Source organism: Heptranchias perlo, chromosome 37 (assembly GCF_035084215.1).
Source record: "Heptranchias perlo isolate sHepPer1 chromosome 37, sHepPer1.hap1, whole genome shotgun sequence".
NCBI lineage: Eukaryota > Metazoa > Chordata > Chondrichthyes > Hexanchiformes > Hexanchidae > Heptranchias > Heptranchias perlo.
The window spans coordinates 4643886-4659621 of record NC_090361.1 but is presented as its reverse complement, the minus strand read 5'-3'; the positions used below and the strand labels follow the sequence as shown (position 1 = coordinate 4659621).

Below are 15736 nucleotides of genomic sequence, written 5' to 3'. Positions count from 1 at the left end.
GGTTTAATTTTTAAATTAAGATGAAGCATTAACTTAGGCCCAAATTACAGAGCCCCAAGTTAGTTACCAAAGGCAACCACCTGTAGAAAACTTGTCCTCGTCACCCATTTGCCTGGATTATCAAAATGCTGGGTGGGTGGGTTGGTTGGGGAGGGGGGTAGACAATTGAGTGAAAACGTGACATACCACCAAACTGAAATTACACTGAACTCCTCTCTCTCAAAGGATACAGTCTGGCAGCAGGTAGATGTAAAGATCGTTATCTCTACGACTACTTTATTGGACAGGACTCCTTCCACCCCCAGGCCAGTCATTAGGCAAGTCACACATTAATTAGCTTCCTGTTCCTTCAGCAATTAATTCATTTTAATGTAACACACACATTTAGCATTCAACAGCCAGATAATGCTGCTGAATGTTAACTTGAGATAATGTCGGCTTAAAAGCATGTGTTGGAAATATTACTACTCCATCACAGGAAGGAACATTAATGGATTGATGAATTAATATGTAATGTTTCATCCAGTTCCCATAATCAAAGGCATTTTCATAACATGTTCTGAATCAACCTTGACCATTTAAGAGCTCCAGAGCTATCAGAGCTGTCCCATGACTCAACAATAACAACTTGCATGTATATAGAGCCTTTAATGTAGAAAAACATCCCAAGGCGCTTCACAAAAGTGTAATTAGACATAAAATGGATGCTGAGCCACTGGAGCAGATATTAGGGAAGGAATTTCCAGTTTTTCTTTTTCCCTTATTGGCCTGGGCTTTTTGATCTGGTTTTTCATATCTCCTCGGAAACTACGTGACTCCTGGGGGCAGTGGGGGGGGGGGGGTAGGGGGAAGGGAAGGGAGGGATGGAGGGGGGGGTAGGGGGAAGGGAGGGATGGAGGGGGGGTAGGGGGAAGGGAGGGATGGAGGGAGGGATGGAGGGAGGGGGAAGGTGAAGGGGGGAGGGAAGGGGTTGGGGGGAGGGGAAGGAATCTCTTGATGTGATGCATAACATATCACAACTGGATGGGACAGGCTCGATGGGCCAGCTGGTCTTTTCCTGTCCAGCGATTTTGCATGTTCACATGTTTGTATGTGACTAAAGGCTCGGTCAAAAGGTGGGTTTTAAGGAGGGTCTTAAAGAAGCAGAGGGGAGGTGGAGAGGGAACTCCAGGGCTTAGGGCCTAATGGCCATTTGTGGTTTAAACCAAACAGATCATAAGGTTCCAGGTTCAGAACCCTGTGAGTGTTGAGTTAGCTTATCTCGGTTCGGGCAAGTTAAACAATTGGTCATGAGCTGGCATTAATGCACTGGCATAAGGTCATGGACATCCCCATAGGGCAAGTTCCTTATTCTAACTGGTGGCATCACTCTCCTAAATATTTGACTCTTTTTGTCCTTTTTTTTTTATAACACAGTTTGAATCTAAACAAATTTGTTCTAGAGATGTACGTGTGTATAAACAGGGCATGCAACAACAACTTGCATTTATATAGCGCCTTTAATGTAGTAAAACGTCCCAAGGCGCTTCACAGGAGCGATGATCAAACAAAATTTGACACCGAGCCACATAAGGAGATATTAGGACAGGTGACCAAAAGCTTGGTCAAAGAGGTAGGTTTTAAGGAGCGTCTTAAAGGAGGAGAGAGAGAGAGGGAAACCACTCTGTACCCAATGCTAAACTTGCAGTGTGAATGCATTGCTAGGCTACTCCATTAAGATCTCTCAAATCGATTTGAGAGATATTTGAAAACCGAGGGTGGGTCAAAATGCAGCCATGGGCTCCACTATCCGCTGGCCGTGCAGGCCGGCAATGTTTAATGTTGCTGGCTCCCGAGGGAACTTGAAAATTGTTAAGATCACGGTTGCAACCCTGGCTGGGCATCTGGAGCGACCTAATGGTATCGTTAGGACAAGCAATTTGCAGGTGCCGCAACAATTCCGATCAATTTACACACTTGCCACTTGTGGAACGATTTGCTACCCAGGTTCCTCCGTTTTGCACAGGGGGAGAACGGGGATGGAGGAGAAGAGCGACAATGGCAAGTTTCTGACAGGATCTGACTGATAAAATATCATTTGTCTTGCATATTGTGCAATGAGATACCAGACATTTCCTGCTGCTTTCTGAATTGTTTTTTCACCTCCTGCTTGTCTCTCGCTGGTTTCCCTGTATTTCCCTTGTCCGTGCGTCATGTTTGGAAACAGTGAAATTGTTTTGATGGTTAAGATGTACAATATTATCCACCTGGTTGATTCTCTTGTACATCAGCGACACATCCATAAAGTTTTGAAACTTAATGTCTTCTTGCTTTATGGTCACATCCTCAAAAGAAAACAAAATATATATCCTCCCTTTCTCTTGTTGCCGCCTGAATGGCCTGGCTTTTAAAATCACTACAATCTGTCCCTAATGGAACATGCAGGGTATAGGCCTTACAATATGTGAGTATTTGTGTGAAAAATGTATCTCCGTAAGTAATTTAGAAATTTGTGGGTTCATTTTTAACCAAAAGATGGCTGACTTCTGAATTGGGCAGTCATCTTGTCAGCCTCTCCAGCTCTGCCATAGCTCCGAATGGGAGAAGGGGAAGCAATGAACGGGGAAGGTTATTGGGAGTTGAAGTTAAGTAAATAAATCTCGTGTCTGTCAATTCTGTTGAAGGGTCACCCCTAGAAATGTTAGTGATTCTTTCCTGTGTGTTTTCAGCAGTTTCTGCTTTAGTTTCAGAATTTGGCATCCATAGTTTCTCCTTCTTTTTACCTCTGCAGATTTTTATTCAACTTTGCATGAGAGCAGGTTCTTGCCAACACTGGACAATGCTTTTGAAGTCATAGAAAGGTTACAGCACGGAAGGAGGCCATTCGGCCCATCGAGTCCGCGCCGGCTCTGTGCAAGAGCTATCCAGCTAGTCCCACTCCCCCGCCCTTTCCCCATAGCACTTCAATTTTTTTCATTTCAAGTACTTATCCAGTTCCCTTTTGAAGGCCATGATTGAATCTGCCTCCACCACTCCCTCGAGCAGAACATTCCAGATCCTAAGCACTCGTTGTGTAAAATAATTTTTCCTCATGTCACCTTTGGTTCTTTTGCCAATCACCTTAAATCTGTGTCCTCTGGCCCTTGAACCTTCCGCCAATGGGAACAGTTTCTCTCTATCTACTCTGTCTAGACTCTTCATGAATGTGAATACCTCTGTCAAATCTCCTCGCAACCATCTCTGTTCCAAGGAGAACAACCCTAGCTTCTCCAGTCGATCCATGTAACTAAAGTTCCTCATCCCTGGAATCATTCTAGTAAATCTCTTCTGCACCCTCTCTAAGGCCTTCGCATCTTTCCTGAAGTGCGGTGCCCAGAATTAGATATAATAGTCCAGTTGTGGCCGAACCAGTGTTTTATAAAGGTTCATCATGACTTCCATACTTTTGTACTCTATGCCTCTATTTATGAAGTCCAGGATCCATATTATAAAGTCCATTCTCAAATGGTTGACTACACATCTGTAAGGTCCCTTATCGTCATGCATTGGTTTTTAAACTGGGCCAATGTTTATGACAGCTGGACATGGGAGGTTTTAAATCCTGGCTGAGAAAGAGGTAGTTTTATTTAGGGCAGCCTAATTTACCATTTGGCCTGAGTTTATCAGTGAAAAAATCCAGTCACTTAACAAGTTTGCTTGACAGATTAAATAAAGAAATATTTGTATTTATAAAGCACTTTATCTCGCTGTTGAAATGTCTGAGTCCTTCATGCGATGAATTACTTTTGGAATGTAGTGACTCTTAGTGACTTATGGGGCAGAGATTACATCATATAAAAGGTAAGCGGATTAACAGATAAGGATCACCTGATCCACACGATCTCATGGATTGGTTTTGATCACCCGAGGGGGTCGGAGAGGAATTTTTTTTTTCCCTTATTGGCCCTGGGGTTTTTTTTCCTGTTTTTTTGCCTCTCCCAGGAGATTACATGGCTGAAGGGAGAGGAGTGGGGCGGGGGAGGGGGAAGAATTTCTAGTCATGATGCTCCAGCCATCGTGGTGTATGGGGCAGGCTTGATAGACCATTTGGTCTTTTCCTGTCTATCATTTTCATATGAATCATAGAATGATACAGCACAGGAGAAGGCCATTCGGTCCATCGTGCCGGTGCTGGCTGTTTGAAAGAGTTATCCAATTAGTCCCGCTACCCTGCTCTTTCTCCAAAGCCATGCAAGTTTTTCCCCTTCCAATTTATTTATCCAATTCCCTTTTGAAAATTATTATTGAATCTGCTTCCACCGCCCTTTCAGGCAGCGTGTTCCAGATCATAACAAAAAAAAATGTGTTTTAAAAAAAAAATTCTCCTCATGTCACCTCTGGTTCTTTTGCCAATCACCTTAAATCTGTGTCCTCTGGTTACCGACCCTTCTGCCAGTGGAAACAGTTTCTCCATATCTACTCTATTAAAACCCTTCATGATTTTGAACGCCTGTATTAAATCTCCCCATGATCTTCCCTGCTCTAAGAAGAACAACCCCAGCTTCTCTAATCTCTCCGCATAACGAAAGTCCCTTCTCCCAGGTACCGTTCTAGTAAATCTCCTCTAACCCCACTTCACCCGAAGACTATGCTTGGTGTTGACCCCTGGTGCCCAACACCACAGGAGTTGATTGGCATGAATTTATTTTAGACCAATCAGTTAATCTAGGCTGCAGGCCCCAATATAATGTAAGGCTAACATTCAGGATACTGGGATAAGCAGGAAGCTCCTGGAAATCTAAAGTTCAAACAGAAAATGCTGGAAAACACTCAGCGGGTCAGGCAGCATTTGTGGAGCGAGAAGCAGAGTTGACGTTTCAGGTCGATGACCTTTCACCACAACAGGAAGATGTTAGCGATGAACAGTTTTTAAGCAAGTAGGGGAGGAAAGAACAAAGGGAAAGATCTGTGATAGGGTAGACGGCAGGAGTGATTGAATGAGAAAAGGAATATTGGGTTAATGCTTCTAGTGAGACATTTCATCAGAGCCCGCCCGAAAGGTTAAATTGTCTTTTCTTCCTCACATACTGACAGACCTGCTGTGCATTCCCGGCATTTATTAAAGGTTAACATTCACACAGTGCCATTAGTCATCTGAATTATTTTCGACACTGTTGTTGAAATTAATTATAGAGGAGAAGGTGTTAACGCTCCTCGTTCATACAGTGGAGGACAACTTCGAGCGCTGCCAAAGCCTTGAGAGTCCTTGGGTTGATTGGGAGTGATGAAAATATATGAAGGTTTTTCCACTAACTAAAGACCAGTTGGACTGCGTAGTTTGTGATGATGTTTGTTAGGTGAGGGTGTTAAGGGATATGGAACCAAGGCGGGTAAATGGAGTTGAGATACATATCAGCCATGATCTAATTGAATGACTGAACAGACTTGAGGGGCTGAATGGCCTACTCCTGTTCCTATGTGAAGTAGTTTTGGCTTTACATTAGCACAAACAATATTGTGTAATTTGGATGAGAAGTCTCCTTAGCTGAATGAAGTAAGAGGGGACAATCCCATGAGATACTTTCACACGGCTTGGGTTTCACACCAGGTGCAAGTCCAAGTTTATGAAGTTTGGAAACATTTTGAACTTTTCCTTGGCAGTTTTCTGCCGTCACTTTCTGCCCAGAAGGCCTTGGCTCTTTGTTGGGTATTGTATCTTGGCTAACTGGCCCTTCAGGTTTGAGCCTAGACAGTGAACGTTGGCTAAGTTATGCGATGGTAGGCCATTGCCCAAAGTTGACCTATGTGCATTTCCAGCGGGGGACACTGGTGGCTAATTCCCCCTCCCCCTCAAACAAAGGTCACTGAGGCCAGTTGTAGCATCCCTACCGTTAACCCATCTGAGACCAGCTAACACAGAACAGCCCAGGGATTGAACCTATGACCTGCCTGGCATGTATGGCTCAGCTATTCATTGGATAAATCATTCAACCATTAGAGATGCTCCTTTTCAATCTTGTGTGGAGAACTGATGAATGTGTGAGACCTCCATTAAATGCCATTTGGATACCAGTGAGCGAGCTTTGCAGATGCCTGCAGAGCTTCAGTGTCTCTGGGCTGAGGTCAGTGCCTATACTATAATAGTCCTTTACATGAAAGAAAAGAAAGACTTGCATTTATATAGCACCTTCCATGCCCTCAGGACGTCCCAAAGCGCTTTGCAGTCAATGAAGTACTTTTTGAAGTGCAGTCACTCTTGTAATGAAAGAAACGCAGGCAGCCAATTTGCGCACAGCAAGATCCCACAAACAGCAATGTGATAACGACCAGATAATCTGTATTTTTTTTTAAGTGATGTTGGTTGAGGGATAAATATTAGCCAGGACATTGGGGGAAAATTCCCCTGCTCTTCTTCGAATAGTGCCATGAGATCTTTTATTTCCACCTGAGAAGGCAGTTGCGGCCTTTTGTTTAATGTCTCATCCAAAAGATAGCACCTCTGACAGTGCAGCACTCCCTCAGTACTGCACTGGGAGTGTCAGCCTAGATTATGTGCTGATGTCTCTGGAACATAAGAACATAAGACATAGGAGCAGGAGTAGGCCATACAGCCCCTCAAGCCTGCTCTGCCATTCAATAAGATCATGGCTGATCTTTGACCTCAACTCTACTTTCCTGTCCAATCCCCATATCCCTTGATTCCCCTAGAATCCAAAAGTCTGCCTATTTCAGGCTTGAACATACTCAACAGCCCTCTGGGGTAGAGAATTCCAAAGATTCATAACCCTCTGAGTGAAGAAATTCCTCTTCATCTCAGTCACAAATGGCTGACCCCTTATCCTGAAACTATGCCCCCTAGTTCTAGCCTCGCCAGTCAGGGGAAACAACCTCTCGGCATCTACCTTGTCAAGCTCCCTCAGAATCTTGTATGTTTCAATGAGATGGCCTCTCATTCTTCTAAACTCCAGAGAGTATAGGCCCATTCCACTCAACACCTCCTCATGGGACAACCCTCTCATCCCAGGAATTAATCTAGTGAACCTTTGTTGCACAGCCTCTAAGGCGAGTATATCCTTCCTTAGATAAGGAGAGCAAAACTATACACAGTACTCCAGGTGAGGTCTCACCAAAGCCCTGTACAATTGTTGTAAGACTTCCTTACTCTTGTACTCCAACCACCTTGAAATTAAGGCCAACATGCCATTTGCCTTCCTAATTGCTTGCTCTACCTGCATGTTAACTTTTTGTGTTTCTTGTGCGAGGACACCCAAATTTCTCTGAACACCAACATTTAATAGTTTCTCACCATTTAAAAAATATTCTGTTTTTCTATTCTTCCTACCAAAGTGAATAACCTCACATTTTCCCACATTATACTCCATCGGCCACCTTCTTGCCCACTCACTTAATCTGTCTATATCCCTTTGCAGACTCTGGTGCTCCTCACAGCTTACGTTCCCACCTAGCTTTGTATTGTCAGCAAACTTGGATACATTACACTCGGTCCCTTCATCTAAGTTGTTAATATAGATTGTAAACAGCTGAGGCCCAAGCACTGATCCTTGTGGCAATCCACTAGTTACAGCCTGCCAACCCGAAAATGAGCCATTTATCCCTACTCTGTTTTGTGTCCGTTAACCAATCCTCTATCCATGCTAATATATTACCCCAACCCAATGAGCCCTTATCTTGTGTAACGACCTTTTATGTGGCACCTTATCGAATGCCTTTTCGAAATCCAAATATACGACATCCACTGGTTCCCTTTTATCTACCCTGCTCGTTACATCCTCAAAAAACTCTAATAAATTTGACAAACACTATTTCCCTTTCATAAAACCACGTTGACTCTGCCTAATCATATTATGATGTTCTCAGTGAATTGTTACCACTTCCTTAATAATGGATTCCAGCATTTTCCCGACGGCTGATGTCAGGCTATCTGGAGTGTCATTTGGATCCACCACTTTCTGACTCAGAGGCAAAAGTATACCAGCATTGAGTGAAACTGGCACTATTGTTATTTTAAATTGCACCGACAGTTAGTGGTTGAAATATTTTTTTAAAGAACAGTACAAAAAGACAGACGAAAGAGACAGTTGGTTATCAGTGGTTCTCGTGTGGTGCAACATTTCTTTACATTCACTCCTCTGGAATAGAAATAAATCCCCCGGATTCACCAAATTAAATGGTGTCGACTAGGGACCCAATTTTGACATTAAAAATTTTACGCAGGGTGAGTATTTAGGAATTTAATCTCCGCTATTAGTTGACGAATGTCACACTCCCTATTGCTGTTTCAACACAGAGCTGGGGAGTTCTCCTGGCATTCGAGCAAACTTTTATCCCTCAACCAATGCCACTGAAAAAAGATTAACTGATCAATCATCTCATTCATCTCGAGCACTTGAGGATGTGAAAGGTCTATGGAAAGGCAAGTTCATAGGATCTTGCAGCACAGAAGGAGGTCATTCAGCCCATCGTGCCTGTGCCGGCTCTTTGAAAGAGCTGTCCAATTAGTCCCACTCTCCTGCTCTTTCCCCGTAGCCCTGCAAAATTTTTCCTTTTCAAGTCTATAATCAATTCCCTTTTGAGAGTTATGATTGAATCTGCTTCCACCGCCCTTTTAGGCAGTGCGTTCCAGATCATAACAACTCGCTGTGTTTTTTTTAAAAATACATTTCTCCTCATCTCCCCTTGGTTCTGGTGCCAATTATTTCTCCTTTTATCTTAGTGGAGGCTTGTTCTATTTATAAAATGGCACAACCGCTAACAGTAAATGGGACATTTATGTGGGAAAGTACTTGTTCCTGCCAAGCCCCTTCCCCTTTTGATTAACTCATGTGGTCCAAAAGTTATTCGCTCTATCATTCTTGTGTGTTTTCTTTTCCATATTAAACAACTTCTGAGCCCAGGCTTTTAAACCTCCTTACGTTTGCATTAATAAAGTACTTTCTGGTTTAAATACCTTCTGTTTCTGTAGGATTTAGAGTCAGGAGATCAGAAATGCCATCTAAAGCCTACCTCCTGCAGGAGAGGCTTTACCAGAACAATGTGCTTTTTGAAATATCTCAATTGATCTCCTATCAAAAGACAATCACTGGCTTGAGTCTTTAACTGCCAGTTACTTCCACCAAGAAAAGCGCTCCCTCTTTCGCACGCAACATTTGTCAGTGCTAGATGTTTCTAAGCTGAACTGCATGCCCGTGTCCTAACTCGCATCGAGTCCTGTTCACCCATCACCCCTGTGCTCGCTGACCTACATTGGCTCCCAGTCCAGCATTGCCTCGATTTTTAAAATTCTCATCCTTGTTTTCAAATCCCTCCGTGGCCTCGCCCCTCCCCATCTCTGTAACCTCCTCCAGCCCTACAACCCTCCGAGATCTCTGCGCTCCTCCAATTCTGGCCTCTTGGGCATCCCCGATTTTCATTGCTCCACCATTGGCGGCCGTGCCTTCAGCTGCCGAGGCCCTAAGCTCTGGAATTCCCGCCCGAAACCTCTCCGCCTCTCTATCTCTCTCTCTCTCTTCCTTTAAGACGCTCCTTAAAACCTACCTCTTTGACCAACCCCTCAAATAATGAAGCCGTCCAAGCCCACACGCAGCAAGACCTGGACAACATCCAGGCTTGGGCTCATAAGTGGCAAGTAACATTCGCGCCAGATAAGTGCCAGGCAATGACCATCTCCAACAAGAGAGGGTCTAACCACCTCCCCTTGACATTCAACAGCATTACCATCGCCGAATCCCCCACCATCAACATCCTGGGGGTTACCATTGACCAGAAACTTAACTGGACCAGCCATATAAATACTGTGGCTACGAGAGCAGGTCAGAGGCTGGGTATTCTGTGGCGAGTGACTCACCTCCTGACTCCCCAAAGCCTTTCCACCATCTACAAGGCACAAGTCAGGAGTGTGATGGAATACTCTCCACTTGCTTGGATGAGTGCAGCTCCAACAACACTCAAGAAGCTCGACACCATCCAAGATAAAGCAGCCCGCTTGATTGGCACCCCATCCACCACCCTAAACGTTCACTCCCTTCACCACCGGCGCACTGTGGCTGCAGTGTGTACCATCCACAGGGTGCACTGCAGCAACTCACCAAGGCTTCTTCGACAGCACCTCCCAAACCCGCGACCTCTACCATCTAGAAGGACAAGAGCAGCAGGCACATGGGAACAACACCACCTGCACGTTCCCCTCCAAGTCACACACCACCCCGACTTGGAAATATATCGCCGTTCCTTCATCGTCGCTGGGTCAAAATCCTGGAACTCCCTTCCTAACAGCACTGTGGGAGAACCGTCACCACACGGACTGCAGCGGTTCAAGAAGGCGGCTCACCACCACCTTCTCGAGGGCAATTAGGGATGGGCAATAAATGCCGGCCTCGCCAGCGAAGCCCACATCCCGTGAACGAATAAAAAAAAAGCTTTTGCTCACCTGTCCTAACATCTCCTTATGTGGCCCAGTGTCAATTTTTGTTTGATAATCACTCCTGTGAAATGCCTTTGGGATGTTTTACTACATTAAAGGCGCTATATGAATACAAGTTGATGTTGAGAAGGAATCAGTTAACGCAGAAGAAATGTTTTGGGTCATTTTCCGCAGGAGCCATATTGTACTTTAGGGAAGAGATGTAGCTGATTTGTTACCGTGTTAAGGGTTCGAACATGGAGAAGGAAATTGAGGTAGAAAATGTTTTTCATGTCCAATTCAATCAGTTTAGTAAAGGCTCAGTTCTATTGACCTGAGGTCTGCGGGTGTATCATTAATTCATTTTTTTTGGTCTAAATTAAATTAAATCAGCTGGCAGAGAATCAACTACAGAGTTTCATGACCCCTCAGTGTGATACAATGTCTGACACAGTTCACTGATTTTACTTGACTAGAATCGAATTCCTGACTGGCAGCTCCTGGCAGGCACAGCACAGGCTGGAAACGCTGCTTGGAAAATCACGGGTGCACAGTTCCTGATCTCCTGTGAGGGTAGAGCTCGTGATTTCCTGACCAACTCCCCCGACCTTCTCACCGAGAACGGCTCGATCGTAGAAGCAGCCCTAATGTTTATTTACGTTTTTGATATTTTACGATCTGGTACACTTGAGTCAGATTACTGATGCTATTTGTGTCGCTACACTATCTGCCAAAATTAATTGGCAAGAGCAAAAGGGACTGCCTTCAAATATATTAAAGATCTTGCGGACAAAAGAGTAAACGTGTGACTCGTCGTTATTTTCATTTTAATCTACGTATTAAAAATCTTGTGTACATGTTGAACTTCCTGTTGTCACAATTTTGGTCATGCTCATCATCTAACATAGTGTCCACATTAACATCTGGAATGGCGACCCTTGTCCGCCAACAGTCGCCGGTGTAGTTGCAGGTTCTGGCCACCAGGCGGCGCTCTGTGTGGGGGGGGGTGGAGTTTCTGACGTCTCGCCCTGCCGCCATCTTGTATATTTAAAAAAAACTTTATATTCATCAACTAACAATGGGCAGAGACACGGTCAGCTTTTTCCCTTCGTTGAGGGTTCTATAACAAGGGGACATAGATTCAAGGTAAAAGGCGGGAGGTTTAGAGGGGATTTGAGAAAGAACTTTTTCACCCAGAGGGTGGTTGGAGTCTGGAACTCACTGCCTGAAAGGGTTGTGGAGGCAGGAACCCTCACAACATTCAAGAAGCATTTGGATGAGCACTTGAAATGCCATAGCATACAAGGCTACGGACCAAATGCTGGAATATGGGATTAGAGTAGACAGGGCTGATGGCCGGCGCGGACACGATGGGCCGAAGGGCCTCTATCCGTGCTGTATAACTCTATGACTCTATGGTGTGTGGGTCAAATTTTGCTCGCTAATCGCTTCTGTGAAGCGCCTTGGGACTTCTCACTACGTTAAAGGCGCTATATAAATGCAAGTTGTTGTTGTAGATCGGATTACATTGTGAGCTTTCAGTTGCTGGAGTGCTTTCGAACGAGGAATATTAATCTCCTTAATGTAAGCGGAAGGGCAGCAGCTTGCCTGGTTAATGTGAGCTGGAATGACGAGGTAGAATGGCAGCAGTTTTCATCCAAGGTATTCCCCCATTTTACAGCAGAAAATATTAGCCTGAGGAGAATTCTGTTTGCTGCATCCTGGGATAGCTTTATAGCAAATGGCCAGTTGTTGAGGGGGGGGGCGGGGGGAGAGGGAGGGGTTGACTTTAGAATCAGCCTGAGAGCTGCCCTGGAGCCTGCAGGACCTCCAGGAAACCGCAACTGGCTGAGAATATAGGTTTCAATCAAAGTTCTTCCATAAAATGGGGATGCTTTTTTCAACCGGATTGAAGAGGGATTTGAACCCACAACCCCAGGAAGGGACGAGAAGCCACCAACCTTTTGTAAGGGGTACAGTCGTGTCGTGGCTATGTTGCTGGGCTAGTGATCCAGGCGGCATGAATTCAAAATCCCACCATGGCAGTTTGCAAATTTGAATTCAGTTTTTAAAAATCTGGAAATAAAAAGCTGGTCTCACTAAAAGTGACCATGAAGATTGTCATTAAAAACCCGACTGATTTCACTAATGTCCTTTAGGGAAGGAAACCTGCCGTCCTTACCCGGTCTGGGCCTATATGTGACTCCAGTCCCACACCCACGTGGCTGACTCTTAACTGCCCTCTGAAGTGGCCACTGACTTCAGGACAACTAGGGATGCAGATTCACCTCCGATCCCAAATCCAGCCCACTGCCATCCATAAGTCCCACCCTCGAGCACCATGAGTTTTGCCCTGTGTAAAATCACCCAGCTTTCATCATCAGCAGACAGTTAGCAGGTCATGTTATTTTTAATTGAAAATCCAACTGAAGGAAAGAGGGGGAAAAAAAATGGGGAGAAAACCTGATCATCAACTGATGTAAAATCAAACTGACAAAGAAGAGAAGTCAACGGAAAATTTAAATGGAGAAGTCAAAGCAAGAAAATTAAACTTCCAACTAAAGTCCCCATTGTTTTCTCTTTGTTAATAAATTAACTCCCAAACCCGTGACCTCCACCACCTAGAAGGTCAAGGGCAGCACGCACGTGGGAACAACACCACCCCAAGTCACATACCACCCTGACTTGGACATATATCAACCGAACTTTCATCGTCGCTGGGTCCAAATCCTGGAACTGGCGACCAACAGCACCTTCACCACACGGACTGCAGTGGTTCAAGAAGGAGACCCACCACCATCTTCTCGAGGGCAACTAGGGATGGACAATAAATGCCGGCCTGTCCAGTGACACCCAGATCCCAAGAATGAATTTTAAAAAAAGCTTATTCTGTACTGAATTCCACAAAGATTTTCTGATGCCTGTTTTGACTGATGAAATCTATGGAATGCTGTCTCTTTACGGCTTTTAAAGGATGATTTCTGTGGGATAAATGCTCCTTATTGCTTTTACCTAATCCCTTAATGATGTTTACTGAGTGCTGCCTTTTGACAAAACGTACAGTGTTAATCATCAGTGTTCCAGCTTTGTGTCCAGCTTGGCTGCACATGAAGCCTCTAGGGTCACATATAAACTTTAAATCCCTGTTCTCATTAGTTTGCAGATATCTCGAGTTGCTGATACTCACAGATCTTGGTGCAGTGATCAGGATTTATTTACCAGTGAGGCAACAGCATACTTCCAAATCTCTGGGCTGCAAAATTCACAACAGGACTGATCAGCAAATGAGCAGTGTAAGCGCAAATAAGACCAAGTAACAATTGGCAGATCTTCTGTTGCCTTAAAAGTCCTACAAAGATGATCTTTCCTGAATAGACACTCTTATTTATATAAAAACAAACCCACACACAATGATGAAGTTTCCCCTTGGCTTTTTAAATCCCTTTTAACTGAATCATGCACTGACTTTCGATGTTCCGTAGATCTGTGAGCCTTGTCCAGACTCGGAAACAATAAGTGATTTTTTTTTTAGAATAGCAGCTAATGGACTGGAGGGGTGATTCTGCGATCAGGAGCAAGGAACAGAGCTCGGAAGGAGTGGAGCTTGGAAGATTGCAGACCTGGAGCAAACGGATGGATAACTGGGGGCTGTGATTTCCTCATCTGTGCTCCTGCTAAATGGCACTCCATGCTGGGAGCTCCAGATAGTGGAGTCACTCCTTTTAAACTCCTTACATGCACACAAACTAATTTTTCTGTCTCAAACATATGAATTAAGAGCAGGAGTAGGCCATTCGGCCCCTCGAGCCTGCTCTGCCATTTGATAAGATCATGGCTGATCTGATTGTGACCTCAACCCTACTTTCCCGTCTACCTACTATAACCTTTGACTCCCTTGTTAATCAGGAATCTATCTAACTCAGCCTTAAAAATATTCAGTGACCCTGCCTCCACCGCTCTCTGGGGAAGGGAGTTCCACAGACTCACTACCCTCTGAGAGAAAAAATTTCTTTTCATCTCCGTCTTAAATGGGAGACCCCTTATTTTTAAACTGTGGCCCCTAGTTCTAGTCTCTCCCACAAGGGGAAACATCCTCTCAGCATCTACCCCTTCTAGTCCCCTCAGGATCTTATATGTTTCAATAAAATCACCTCTCATTCTTCTAAACTCCAGTGTATACAGGCCCAACTTGTCCAACCTTTCCTCATAAGATAACCCGCTCATCCCAGGAATCAGTCGGGCGAACCTTCTCTGAACCACCTCCAAAGCGATTATGTCCTTTCTTCAATAAGGAGACCAAAACTGCACACGGTATTCTAGATGTGGTCTCACCAATGCCCTGTACAACTGTAGCAAAACATCTCTACTTTTATATTCCATTCCCCTTGCAATAAATGACAACATTCTATTTGCCTTCCTAATCACTTGCTGTATCTTCATACTAACTTTGCTCTCTCTTCCTTTCTGTTTCCCCCTCCGGCCCGCCGCCTTCTCCTTCCCCCTCACCCTTCTCCTCTTCTCTCACCCTGAGAAAGAAACTAATAATGTACAGTATCTGCCCAGAGTAAGTGCAGCTCCTCCTTTCAAAGATTAAACAAGTCGTAGAGAAGTCAACGTTACAAGCTGAATATCGGTATGTGAAGCCTAGTAACTGAAATAAATAAAAAGAGCAAGCATAAAGCCATTTCATTATCCCATCCCATTGTATTTTAATATATCAACAGAGCTAATGTAGCAAGGGGTCCCTGAAATTATCATCCATAGCTGGAAACTTCATTAAGCAATCAAGTTAATAGGTTTAATGAAGGCTAAATGAAAGGCTAATTAAACTCTTATTTAATTGTATCTAATTATGGCCATAAAACCTCCAGTTCAAATAAATGGCCGGCTTTAACTGGTTTCACTGATGGACATTTCAATTAAGCTTAGCTGGCCCGATTGCTATCTCGAGTAAATATTATCCTTCTTTACAAAGCTGCTGCTGTCACAGCCCCTGCTCAGTTTGCATCCGTTGAGTGGCACTCCCATTCCCTCTCCCTCAAGAATCTCGGTCGTCATTTTCTTATGGCCTGCGCGCTGTTCGCTGTTTCTGGGCCAAGATCAGCAGTAAGTGGGAGATTAAGGTCCAAAGCTAAAAGTAGGAAAGTAAGGGGGGGAAATTGGCTGAAGGGAAGAACAGGTGCATGGAAAGAAAGACTTGCATTTATAGAGCGTATTTTACGACCTCAGGATGTCCCAAAGAGCTTTACAGCCAATGAAGTATTTTTGATGTGTAGTCACTTTTGTAATGCAGGAGACGCGGCAGCCAATTTGCGCACAGAAAGCTCCCGCAAACAGGAATTTGATAATGACCAGATT

The 15736-nt window shown here is 44.4% G+C and overlaps 1 long non-coding RNA gene across 2 annotated transcripts in view; it reads right to left on the bottom strand.

The window, feature by feature from the left end:
* Positions 1-15736, bottom strand: part of LOC137304421 (uncharacterized) — a 101951-nt gene that overhangs the window by 37720 nt on the left and 48495 nt on the right. Inside the window, exon 3 of one of the 2 annotated variants that reach the window (XR_010958572.1) lies at positions 13566-13631. The exons of the other annotated variant lie outside the window; for it this stretch is intronic. This is a non-coding gene — a long non-coding RNA (uncharacterized lncRNA). The remainder of the gene's footprint in view (positions 1-13565; positions 13632-15736) is intronic. 2 annotated transcript variants of the gene reach the window in all.